The sequence below is a fragment of the Callospermophilus lateralis genome, chromosome 1 (genome assembly GCF_048772815.1).
Source record: "Callospermophilus lateralis isolate mCalLat2 chromosome 1, mCalLat2.hap1, whole genome shotgun sequence".
Taxonomy (NCBI): domain Eukaryota; kingdom Metazoa; phylum Chordata; class Mammalia; order Rodentia; family Sciuridae; genus Callospermophilus; species Callospermophilus lateralis.
In genome coordinates, this window is record NC_135305.1 from 210,374,196 (window position 1) to 210,386,800 (window position 12,605).

The 12,605-nt window shown below is 56.6% G+C and overlaps 1 protein-coding gene across 11 annotated transcripts in view; it reads right to left on the minus strand.

Annotated features, from left to right (window-relative positions):
- The window catches only part of Myo9b (myosin IXB), a 99,061-nt gene that overhangs the window by 68,733 nt on the left and 17,723 nt on the right, over positions 1–12,605 (minus strand). The gene's annotated exons all lie outside the window — the stretch shown is intronic.

The window sequence follows — 12,605 nt, forward strand, 5'->3', positions numbered from 1 at the left end:
GAACATCAGGGCTCTGCCCTTTCAAGTAGCAGGCCAGAAAGGCAGCCCACACAGGAGGGACATGGCACACCAAGTGGGCTGTGCCTTTCAGGCCTGTATGGTCAGTGCCACCTCTGAGCCCTCCTGTGCTCCTAGGCTCCTGCTGAGGAAATGTCTTGGGACCCGTGACAGTCGGACACCGAGGTCCACCTGTGCATGTGCCCCCGTCGACCTCAGCTCACCCAGAGAGGACTCACGATACCTAACACAGTGGGATGCCCTGCAGACAGCTGTGTACTCTATTGTTTGGGAGAACGACAAGGAAAAGTCTGTACGTGGTCCACACAGATGCCCCAGCGCTGGGCATGGGACCCAGGGCCTCACACAGGCTGGGCAAGCACGTCACCACCCAGCTCTACTCCTGAGCCCCCAAAGCCATTTTTTTCCTCAAATATTTAAATCCACAGTAGGTTCTGTGAATGTGGAACCTGCGGCTCAGGACCAGGGGTACCGGGACAGAGGGCACCAGAGGTCAGCAGGTCTTCCTACAAAAGACCAGGGAGTGCCTACGTTTGGCTTTACTGGCCAGATGGTGTCTCTGTGGCAATTCCTCCATTGCAGTCTGGCAAGGAGAAAGCCGCCAGAGACAGCATGTCAATGTGTGTTCGTGGCTGTGTGCCAATAAAACTTTATTTGTGGAAACAGGTGCAGGCAGATTCCTCCCGGGAGCTGCAATTTTCCAACCCTTGAACTGTGCAGAAAGAAATGGAACACCAAACTAAGAAGAGACGCTGAAAACAAACCAAGTGTCACTTGATAAAAGCAGACAAAAAAGCAAACTTGATAACATGAAGCTCTGCCATGGTGGGGCTTTCTGGACACTGAGAATGAGACTCGTTCCCTGGCAGCAGCTCCTGGTGTGTTCCTCTTGGGGACATGCTTAAAGGAGACATGAACCACGGCTGACATCTGGCACGGGTTCAAGATGTCACCTGGAGGAGGAAGGGAGGGAAGAGCCAGCCCACACGGAGCCAGTGCCAACTGCATCAGAACTGCTGAAGCACGTGGACCCCTGGGACAGGGGTCGTTCCAAGGCCCCCAGGATGCCAACAACGTGGACAGTAACCGACCCCTGCGCACACACAGTACAGAGTGTGATATAGAGTGTGACACGCTGGACAATGCCCTGCGAGGTGAGACAGTGGGAGATTTCATCATGCTACTCAGAACAGTGGGGAATTCAAAATGTTTTAATTGCTTTTTCTCTTTCAGGTACTCAGGACTGAACCGAGGGGCACTCAACCCCTGAGCCACATCCTTAGGCCTTTTTATTTTTAATTTCGAGACAGGGTCTTGCTAAGTCACTTAAGGCCTAAGTTGCTGAAGCTGGCTTTGAACTTGCATTCCTCCTGCCTCAGCCTCCAGAGCCATTGGGATCACAGGTATGTGCCACTGTGCCTGGCCATCTTAATTTTTTGAGACACAGTCTCACTAGTTGCTGAGGCTGGTCTCCAACTTGCCACCCTCCCACCTCAGCCTTCCAAGTGACTGAGATTATAGGCATTCGTCACTGTGCCCAACTGGATTGTTTCTTTCTGGAATTTTCCATTTAGTATTTTTGAACCACAGTTAACCATGGGTAAAGGACACTGCAGAAATCAAAATCATGGACAAGGGGAACTACTGCACACTTCTTTGCAAGAAAACTTGCTGGGAATACATCACTTCTTAGTGCTAGAGGTCCCCAAATGCAACTTTTAAAATAATACTCTAAGATGAGCCTTCAAGTCAACCTGGAGGAACAGACTCTTACCCTTAGGGGGAACGACAAGTCCTGGTACCAGGTACAACTGATATCCTCCTGTCTGGCTGGTCAGGGGGCACAAAGCGGCACCAGCCACTTCCTGAATGACAATGCTGGCACCCCACAGCCACCTCACAAAGGTGCTGAATACAGTCGGCTGATATGTGACTCTAAGGCATGATGTTGCCAACAAACACTGTAATTTGAAAAGATCTAGGCAGAGAATTCTGTAATACTAAAATCATTCTTTTCAAGGAGCTGATCTAAAATAGTGTTTTTCAATTGGGGTGGTCATGCTCCTCAGGGGACACTTGGCATCTGGAGACATTTTTGATCGTCACAATTGGTGATGGGGGTGCTCTGGTACCTAGCAGGCAGGGACTGGAGATGGTGCCCAAGGCCCCAGAGTGCTCAGGATAGAACCCCATTCCCCTTTACAGAGAATGATCCTGCCCTCAAAACTGCCAACAGAGCCGAGGCTGGGAACTTAGGTTAGGACAGGAAGTGTGACCTTTGACCCCAAGAATTTCCATGAGGTCTGATGTTGACCCCATCCAAGGGCTGAGCTACTTCTGGTCCCTGTGGGGATGCCTGCCCTGCCTACCTCCTGCCTGGATCCTACCCTCCTCGGGCTGCCGTTGATCCCCATAAACTGCTCCCCTACCTTCACACAAACATCCTGGGGAGGCCATGGGGAAAGAGCAGCAGCCAGAGATTCTACTCACCGCCCCTCCCGCTGCCTCCCAGGGGATCCGCTTACATCTGGGGCTCCCAGGAGATCCAGGCCACAGTGAGCTCTCTCTTCACCCCTGCACCCTCTATCTCCCACCCATGCTTGTTCTCCTGGGATCCCCATTTCTGCCTCCCATTCTCCTGCCCCTATGAATTTGTGACCCCAATGTTCACATAGATGACCACTCGGTCACCCAGCCTTGCAGGTGGCCAGGGCCAGTTTGAGCACTGAACACTGGTGAGGTAGGGATGGGTCTTCTGAGAGTTCCAATTCTGCCACCTCCTCTGCCAGCCCAGCTCCCTCCACACCCAGCTGTCTGCTGAGCTCCTGGCAGCGACCTCGTGTTCACGTGTGGCGAACACCAGCCAGGGCGACTCTGGGTTGGGCTTTCAGACTGGGAGACAGAAGGGCCTGAAATCGAGGCTCCAGCCTGCTTCTTGCATCATTGGATGCCAAACAAAAACACATGGGTCTCTTTGCTGGCTTGAGATGCTAGCGACTTCTGCTCCTGTCCCCATCCCGAGCCTTGTCTGATCTGCTTTGAAGGGGGTCTCAGGAGGCCTGCTTTTGGCCATGTGCCCCTCCCTCTCCGCACTGATTTTTCCTGGCAAACTCAGCTCCTCTCACGGTTGACAGGTGAGGGGAGGGCACATGCTATCTGGCAGGTGTCCAAGCTTGCCCCCTGCCCCCCCGCCCTGTGGCCCCTGCTAGGTCATATGACCAGATAACCTCGAAAGCCAGATTCGGGGTCCTGGGGAATCTTTTGAGCTCCCAGTGCTCAATTCTGCCTCGGACACCCTGTCAGCTCCTCAGACAAAGCTCCCCCACCAGCTTCCGAATCCCAAACCCTGCAGTCGTCTTTGAGCCTCGCCTCGGTCTCCGTCTGACTGCGTTCTGGCTCAGCGCAGAGCTGGCTGCTCCCAGGCCCCCCTTTCCAGCCGGCTCTGATGCCTTCCTTAGGGGAGCTGTGAGCAAAGGCTCCTGTCACCTTCTGGGCCTGCTGTCCCCACAGCTCCCTGAGCTGGGGTCCCTTGGCAGGCTCAGCGGCACCTGCAGAAGTCCATCCCAGTCATGCCCAGGTGTTTACTAGTCCCTGTCCTGCTGCCAGGTGGCTCCAGCTATCCTCCTCCATGAGGGTCAGCAGGATCATCCTCATGAGAACCACCCTGGCCCCAGGACACTGCTCTGGCAGGGGACACTGAAGTGTGGATGTTGGCCTGCCTGAGGCAGGGAGAGGGCTGGGCCAAAGCAGAGCAGTGAAGTGTGGACCCCACTGGTGAGCAGAGGAACCAACGTGGTCCAGCCACACCATGGGCGCTGACCAGCTACAAGGGGAATGAGCCTGGAAACCACAGTGCAAGAGGGCACAGGAGGCACCACCCCACTTACAGGAAACCTCCAGAACAGGCCGACACAGAGATGGCAGATGGACGAGGCTGGCAGAGGTGGGAGGGGGGATGGGAGCGGCTGCTTATGGATGGAGTCTCCCCTGGGGGGCGAAGATGTCCTGGACCTAGACAAAGGTCCCGGAGGATGCCCATCACCAAGTGCATCAGATGCCATGTATTAGTCTGCCTTGTAGCAAACGCCTTTACACAGCGAACAGGCCTGTCTGGCTCCCAGTCTAGAGGTTCAGGAGCATGGTATGCCACGCTCTGCTCTGGGGAGGGCCATTGGCTGCACTGCATCATGGCGGAAGTGCATGGGTGGGACAGCAATCACACCGCCAAACCAGAAGCCAGAGAAAGACCAGCTGCCCATGCTCCGCCAGGGTAGCACCCCGTGATCTAACAATTCCCACCAGTCTACCTCTTCAAGGACCCACCATCTCCCAATACTGCCGCCCTGGAGACCAGGCTTCCAACACAGGCACCTCCAGGGGACAAACTCAAACCACATCCAATCCATGGCAGTCGCAGAACCCTGCGCCTCAATGAAGCTCTCAGCCCAGCCACAGCGCCGAGACCCGGGCAGCACCCCGCCACTCCAGATCTGCCCCTCACCCTGGCGGAGGGCCGCCCGTGTGCTTTAGTTCCCCGCTGTCGGGGGGTGGTCAGTGCGCCTCTGCGAGGATAAGGAAGCAGAGATGGCGCAGGCCTGTCCATATCTGGCCCAAAAGGCTCAGAGAGGGGGACATGGCCTGGGCAGGTGACCTGAGAGCCAAGGTCAAGATGAGGATGACACTGTGGTCTGGGTCACCTGCCCAGATGGGCCCGGCCTGCTGCTGTGGGTGGTGGGAACAGAGGCAACGCCAGGCTGGTGGGGGGCCGGGGGAGTCGAGCCACTCGAGGAGGAGTTCATGATGTCTCCAAGGGGCCTGGGGTTCAGGGCTGGGATGCGTGGGCATGATCCTAGCTGTCTCACGACAGGCTCATCTGGGGTCTTCAGAAGCAGGTCCAGGGCAGCAGCAAGCTCCAGAGCCCTTCCCTGGCTGAGGCCCCAGTGGGGAGCCAGGTGGGCCTGGCTGGCCTCTCCTCTCCGGGTGCCGAGCAGCGTGTCACTGGCACCGTCTCTCAGCCTCCTCTCCCAGCTTGGGCCCGGCCACTGTGGTTCAATGGAGGCCTGGACCCCTGGGAAGCAGTCCAGTGACCGAGCATCCTTATTTCATTTCTGCTTTCAGAATCAAGCTCCGGGCTCACTGTCCAAGGCCAGGAGCACAGGAGCACTCGGGACAGAGTGAGGGGGCCCAGCCTGGCCTTGGCCAGAGGAGGCCAGCGGGCCGCAGGGGAAGGAGAAGGGAGTTTTGGGGGCATCTTTGTGGGGGAGCCAGCATGACGCCACAGGCTGCTTTAACTGGAACCATCAGGTTGGCAAGAGGTGCCACAATGGCAATGGACCCCAGTGCGCACAGAGCACCCTACACAGCTCATGGCCCTGCTGAGACCACGGTCCAGGCAAACATCCCACTTCTGTAGGTGCAAAGGGCCTGTGGCCTCCCAGCTGGAGGAGGCCCACGGCTCCTGCTGTCCCCAGGTCCTGTGAAACAGTGACAGTCACAGTTAACTGCAGCGTGCGGGCACGTCAGCTGACTAGACCCGGCTTTCCATAACGCTCCCTTCCTGTTTTCTGGTCAGAATTGCACAGTGAAGCTGCAACCCATGCCTGGAGGTGGGGGGCGGGCAACCAGTGACACCCTAATCTCAAAACAACTCAACTTCTCCTTTTGGGGAGCTGAGAAAAAGCCCCGAACGCCACAAGCTGCACGGACCTTCAGCCTTCTGCAGCCTGGGCCAAGCAGGGGAGGAGAGTGTTCAGGAAGACACAGGCAGAGTGAGCGAGCGGCAGGGCCCAGGCTGGAGCTGCCTGTGGTACGTGACCTGGAGACTCCCCCAAAAGACACTTCTAGGTCCTGAACCCTGGAAGCTGTGACCATGACCTTATTTGGAAACAAGGTCTTTGCAGATGTAATTAAGATAAGGATCTTAAGTTGAGGTCATCCATGATTCAGGGTGAACCCTAAACCCAGTGACAAGAGAAAAGAGAATGAGATCAGGGACACAGACACACAGAAGGCGGAAGGCCACAGACGATGGGGGCAGAGGCCAGGTGACATATCCACAGCCAAGAAACCCCAAGGACTGTGAGAGCCACCAGAAGCCGGGAGAGGGAGGAGAGGGACCCCCGACCCCCCAAGTCTCCAGGTGGAACCGATCCCGTCCACACCTTAATTTTGGACTTTTGGCTTCAAGATCTGTGAGAATAAATACCTTTTTGTCCCTGTTTGGGAGAACACTGTCTGTTTAAGTCACCACCTTTGCTGCCCTTTGTTAACAGAGGCCACCAGAACCTTGCATGCCAGTGTCTCCATGGAGCTCAGTTTCCTCATCTTTAAAACAGGCAGCGCTGCGAGGTGCCTCAGAGACGGTGGGTGGGCAGGACCCGGGGGCCCAGAGCCCGACTCCAGGAGGCCTGAGCAGAACCCGGAGGCCAGAGCCCGGCACGGGAGGCTGAGCCATGGTGACTAATTAGTCCTCCTATCAGAAAACAACTGGGTCACCTCAGAGCACCTGGAACTATGGGTGACATCTACATGCTCAGTGTCTAGAATTAACTGCGACTGAGCCTCAGGGGGCTGACTCTAAGGTGGAAATTCTCACGCAGGGGAGGTTCTGTTCTCAGGGGACACAGACAACGAGGACATTTTTGGCTGTCACATCAAATGTGGGGAGGTGCTGCTGTATCATCTGATGGGTGGGAACCAGGCACACTGCTGAACACATTTCAGCGCTCAGGAGGCCCATCACAGAGAGAGGCGCAGCCCGGAACCTCAGCCCTGTGGGGAAATGGGCCCTGAGCTCGGCCTAGCCCCATCCCTTTGCAAACAGTTGCCCAGGAAGCACGTTTGCTGCCATGACGTGGAGTTGGCTCAAGTTCATTTTGGAACCTGTGTGGGCACCACCCTCCACCAGCTTCTCACTGCTGGAGAAAATGGGCCTCGCTGGCTCAAGCTGCTGAGGCCCCAAGGAGGCAGCCTGGCGAGATCAGGCGTCTGACTCATGAAGGGTGACTAACGGCCATCCACTGCAGCTAGGACAACTTGCCAGAGTCCCTCAGGGCTACCGCAGGAAAGGAGGTACAGGCGTGGAGGCTGGCGGGAGCCTGACTGGCATCAGGGCAGGAATTACGGGTCCCAGGATGACAGTAGAGCTGGGAGGCCCTCGGGGACAGAGGCACAAAGTACCACAGTTTGTTACTCGAGGGGGACTACTGTGGGCTGACCTGTGTACCCCCAACAAAAGTGAAGTCCACACACTCTCTCCCAGAACCTGAAAACGGGATGTCATTTGGAAACAAGGTTTTATTTGTTTTCTCGCTATAACGAAACACCCGAGGCCAAGTACCTCGTGAAGGACGGAGTTCATTAAGCGCAGTTCTGGAGGCTAAAAGTCCCAAGCTGGGGTGGCCCCATCTGTTTGGCCTCTGGTGAGAGCTCTCTGGCTGCATCACAGCATGGCAGGGAAGTGGAGAAGAGACCAGCTGTGCTACAGCTTGGCCCTGGAATGTCCCCTGAAGGCCCATGTGCTGAAGGCTGCCCCCCAGTCTAGGGTGCTCCTGGGAGGTGATAGAATCTTAGGAGGTGGTGCCTAGAGGGAGGTCTTCCGATCAGATGGGGATGTGTCCTTGAAGGGGACAGTGGACCCTGACCTTTTTTGTTTTGCTTCCTGGCCATCACAAGGCAAGTAAGCACTTCCTCTGCCATGATGTCCCCACTGCCTTGCTACAGGCCCCAAACCAACTGACTAACTCATCATGGCTTGAAGCCTCCCAAACTGAGCCAAGCCAGAGCTTTCCTCTTCTTATGCTGCTCCACCTCAGGTAAGCTGGTCCCCACAAGCTGCATGCAGGGGGCCAGGAGTGTGGGGGTGACCTCAACCCACTCTCATGAGAACTCACTCCTCTTAAAAGCCAGCATGAGTCCTTCCACGTGCAGCCTCCCAGGACCTAATCACCTTGCACGAGGCCCCTCCACTTTTTTTGCACCAGGGATTGAACCTAGGGGTGCTTAACCACTGAGCCACATCCCCTGCCTGCCTATCTGCCTGCCTATCTGCCTACCTACCTACCTACCTACCTATCTATCTATCTATTTATCTATCAATCTGAGACAGGGTCTTGCTAAGTTGCTAGGGCATTGCTAAATTGCCGAGGCTGGCTTTGAACTTACGAGCCTCCTGCCTCAGCCTCCTGAGCCACCGCATGCACCACTGTGCCCTGCCAGGCTCTGCCTCTTAAGGGTTCTCCCACCTCCACGCTGCCGCACTGGAGACCTGCCTCCAGCACAGGGACCTCTGGAGGGCACAGCAAAACACAGCGAGCGTTTCTGCAGATACAACTGGTTAAGACAAGGTGATGCTGGGGTAAGATGGGTCCTAAACCCAAAGAGTGGCATCCTGGCTACAGGACAGGTGGAGACACACTGATACCGGCGAGGGCTGGAGCCTCGCAGCCACAAGCCAAGGAGCCCCGGGGCCCACACAGCTAGAGCGGGGGGATGCTACCTACGTGCTTTAGAGGGAGCGAGGCCCTGCAGACACCTTAATTTTGGACCCATGGCCTCCAGAACTGGAGAGTGCCCTGCTCTGAGGTGCTGTTAGGGTGGCCACAGGAAACTTGACCATGTCCTGCACGGTCTTTGGAAGAGAGGAAAGCTGCTCTGGAGGCCGCCGGGCGCTGGGGAGAACGTGGCCCCTGGACCCAGACCTAGGCATCCACTATGCCCCGTCTACATCCTGCCGAAACCTCGGGGGCCGGCAGGCTGCCTCGGCTGAAGGCGTGATCCCAGCGCAGTGCTCAGGTGGGGCTTCTGGGAAGTGGTCAGCTCACGAGGCCCCGCTGCACCAGGGGTTCTGAGCTCAGGGAACTTCAGGAAGCGGCCCTAGAGAGTCCTGAGGCGAGCGGTGTGGCCACCACGGTGCCCACCCACCCCAGGCCCACAGCAGGGAGCCAGCGCCAGACTCGAGATCCCGAAACTCTGAGCCACAACACAGCTTTCCCCTCTGTTTTCCTCAGCATCTTGTCAATGACCAAAAGCTAAAATAGCAGGGCTCCGGTATTCCCGCCTGTGGGTTCCATGACAGTAGATGCCCCACGTGACAAGACCCCCATGGGTCACCTGAGTCTGCCCCTCATGCACACGCTGACTGTCCTGGCCCACCCTCGGCCCGCTGCCTGCCTGTGGGAAGGAGGGTGGGGCCTCCGAGGCCTCCCCCAAGGAGTTCCAGAACTGGGATGAAGCCAGGGTCTCAGGGCTCCTGGGCAGGCTGTGTGCCATCAACGTCCTTCCTGTGGCTCCCGAGGCCCTGCTTGGCCTATCACCTGCCCGTCCCCGGCCTCCGGCTCTGCCCCTGGCTCACCCTGTCCCAGCGTGTCCTCCTGATGCACACGCAGCCTCCTGACCTCTGCACTGGCTGTGCCTCCTGCCGGTTGGCCACCTGGCTCACCTGGACTCCCTCCACGCCCAGCTCAGGTGTCGCCCCTGGACCTCAGGACCCTGTACTCCTGGGCCTGTCTGCTGCTTTTGATGGTGGCCTGCCTGTCACTGAGGATCTGTTTGTTACCGTCTGCCTGCATGTCAGGAGTGACGGCTCCCAGAGGGAAGACCTCGGTAACCATCTCGGCCACCAGGCGGCCCAGAGCCTGGGCTGGAGCCTTGCGCTGGCCCGACACCCTGGGCTTTCATCCCCATGCGTGTGTATGGACAGGGGCCATCACTGTGGTTAGGGCTAGTTCATGAGGGAGGCGCAGTCAGAAGTTAACAATGAACCAGAGCAACCGCAACGCACTATCACACCACGTGAACGTGTGTCCCCCTCCGGACACCTCCTGGCATGTTCACGGCCTTGCTGAAGCAAGCACCTCCCAGCTCCCTGGAGGCCTGAGCGCTGGCAGGCTGTGCGGGGCTTTGGAGTCCTCATTAAATCAAACAAGGGCCACGGTAACACAGCACTGCAACATGGCCGCGGTCTCACGACCAAGTCGCCTACTAGGAGGCCAACCTGGAGCACACAGTGGACATGCCGGACAGGAGCCTTGTGTGCAGGGAGGGGCCGTCTGAGACACTGTGTCGTGCCCCGCAGAAGACAGTGCAATTCAAAACATGCCAGTTGTTTACTTCTGCCTTTCTCCATTTAAGATCTCCAGGTCACAGCTGACTGCTGGTAACTTGGACGTCCCAGTGGAACCTAGAGCAGGGCCACAGTACCTGCGGAGGGAGTGGAGGGCCGGGAGGGGCAGACGACCCGGTCAGGGCCGACTGTCATCAACAAGGAAACGGTACACGGTGCTGGCAAAGGGCTTAGTAGCTTTTAAGAAGTTCACGCAGAACATGACCCGAGTCCTCAGGTTACTCGCAGGGGAAACAGAAACAGGCTGCAGGTCTAGGCAGGAAGCTTGTCTTATGACCCTGTTAATTCTATGCGACGTTTCAGCGAGGAAGAGGAACTGAGCCGTCTTCTTGCCAGCGCAGGCTACATATGGCTTGGGGGATGGGAAAGAGGCCAGAGGTCAGTGCTCCGGGGAAGGCAGGACGGCCCCTGACCCTCTGCGGAGAAAGAGGTTTCAAGATCCTATGGATGAAGAAACGATGACACATCCGTGTGCAGTTGTCCTGGGACTGGCCCAGGACTCTCGAGGACACCAAAGCCAAAGGCGCTTGAGTCCCTTCTATAAAATGACATCCTATTTGCACAGAACTGATAACATCGTCCTGCAGACCTTAAATCCTCTCTAGATGACTTAGGACACTAAACAATATGTGCACAGCATGCTGTATCGCTCAGGGAATCACAACAAGAAAACAGTCCGTGCTCGGTACAGATCAATTCTTTCCCCAAAACAGTTCTGATTCATAGTTGGTTGAATCCATAGACGTGGAAACTGCAGATACTATGATGAAATATTATTCAGCAATAAAAAGTAAGTCCTCACTGGGTGCAGCGGGCCTGCCTGTGATCCCAGCAACTCAGGAGACTGAGGCAGGAGGATCACATGTCGGAGAACAGCCTCAGCAACTTAGTGAGGACCTAAGAAACTTAGTGATACCCTGTCTCAAAAAAAAAAAAAAAAAAAAAGGGTTGAGTGGGTGCTGGGATGTAGCTCAGTGGTAGAGCACCCCTGGGTTAATTCCTCAGTACCAGGAAGAAAGAAAGGAAAAGAAAAAAGGATTCTCAAGCCACAAATGCATATTACTAAGTGGGAGAAGCTGGTCTGAAAAGGCCACACACCCTGTGACTCCAACTCTGTGACATTCTGGAAAAGGCAACACTACGGGGAGAGCGATCAGTGGGTGCCGAGAAGAGACAAGTACAGAGCACAGAGCAGTGGAAATCCTCTGCATGGTGCTCTGCACACCGTATTCCACCCTGTATAGTGTGTCACACAGAACGTGCCATGAGGTCTTCTGCAGGGATCCAAACACACAGAAACAACACCAAGAGTGACCCTGAGGTGAGCCTGGGACTTCGGTTATGCCCAACATATCAACAAGGGCTTGGACCAAGTACACGGACGGCCACTCTCACTCTCAGACGCCCTGACAAGGGAGCCGGGAGGGCCGCGGGACTCTGCCATCTGCTCTGAATCTCTGTCATCTAAGGTGGTTTAAAAAACAACATTAAACAAGAAAAAGTAGAATGCTGGACCCCAAATTCAGGGCTGCAGACCCCCTGCGCCCACACCCCACCCTGACCAGGTGATAATGGCTGCATCGTCTGGAGTCGCGTGGACGCATTGAGTGGGCCACTGAGTGGTCACTTCTGCACCCCTGAATCCACGCTGGTGACCAGAAGGCTCATCCATGGGGACATGTGGATGGTTCCTATGGGGTCTGACCAAGGGACACTGCACAGAGGACAGAGGGTGTGGGGGGCTCTGCTGCCCCTGTGGACAGTGCTGCCAGGTGACCCCCTCCTGGCCTGCTCTGTGGCAACGCACTCAACCGTCACCTGCTGAGGCTGCGGCACCTGCTGCTTCTGCCCACCCTGCAGCCCTCCAGAAACGCCGAGTTCAACTGAGCACATGGCTTTGCTCTCAGGACTGGGGACAGACAGCCACCCTCTGGATGCTGCAGATGCATCACCCCCACACTTCACTCTCTTAATCTGGCCCTCCCGGGCTGGCGGTCCCCAGCATCAGCCAAGGGCTCTGCACACCAACTCCTGTGTGCTACCCTTCATACCTGAGCCCACAAGCGGATCACCTCTACGCCCTGCCCCGATCCCAGGACCACTAGGGACACCCCTGGTCCAGAGCCCGCCGTGATCTGCAGGAGCCAGCCTTCAGTCTGCGTCTCCTGCCTTGCTCGTTCCCCCACAAAACCCAGGACAAACCCACCTGGCCACCTCCTAACCGACCCTGGTGCTTCCCCAGGGTGGCCGTGTGTGATGTGGAGCCCACATGTGGGAACACCAAGTGCCCAACTGTCTCCTGACTCGGCTGGCCTGTCCCAGCTGAGTGATAAAGAATCTTTTACTTTTTATTTACTTTTTGCATTGTGGGGATGAACTCAGGGCCTGGGGCACTCTAGGGAAGTGCGCCACCACAGAGCCTAGCCAGCCCCAAGCCTGCATCTTCAGAGGTGAGGGTCCCTCC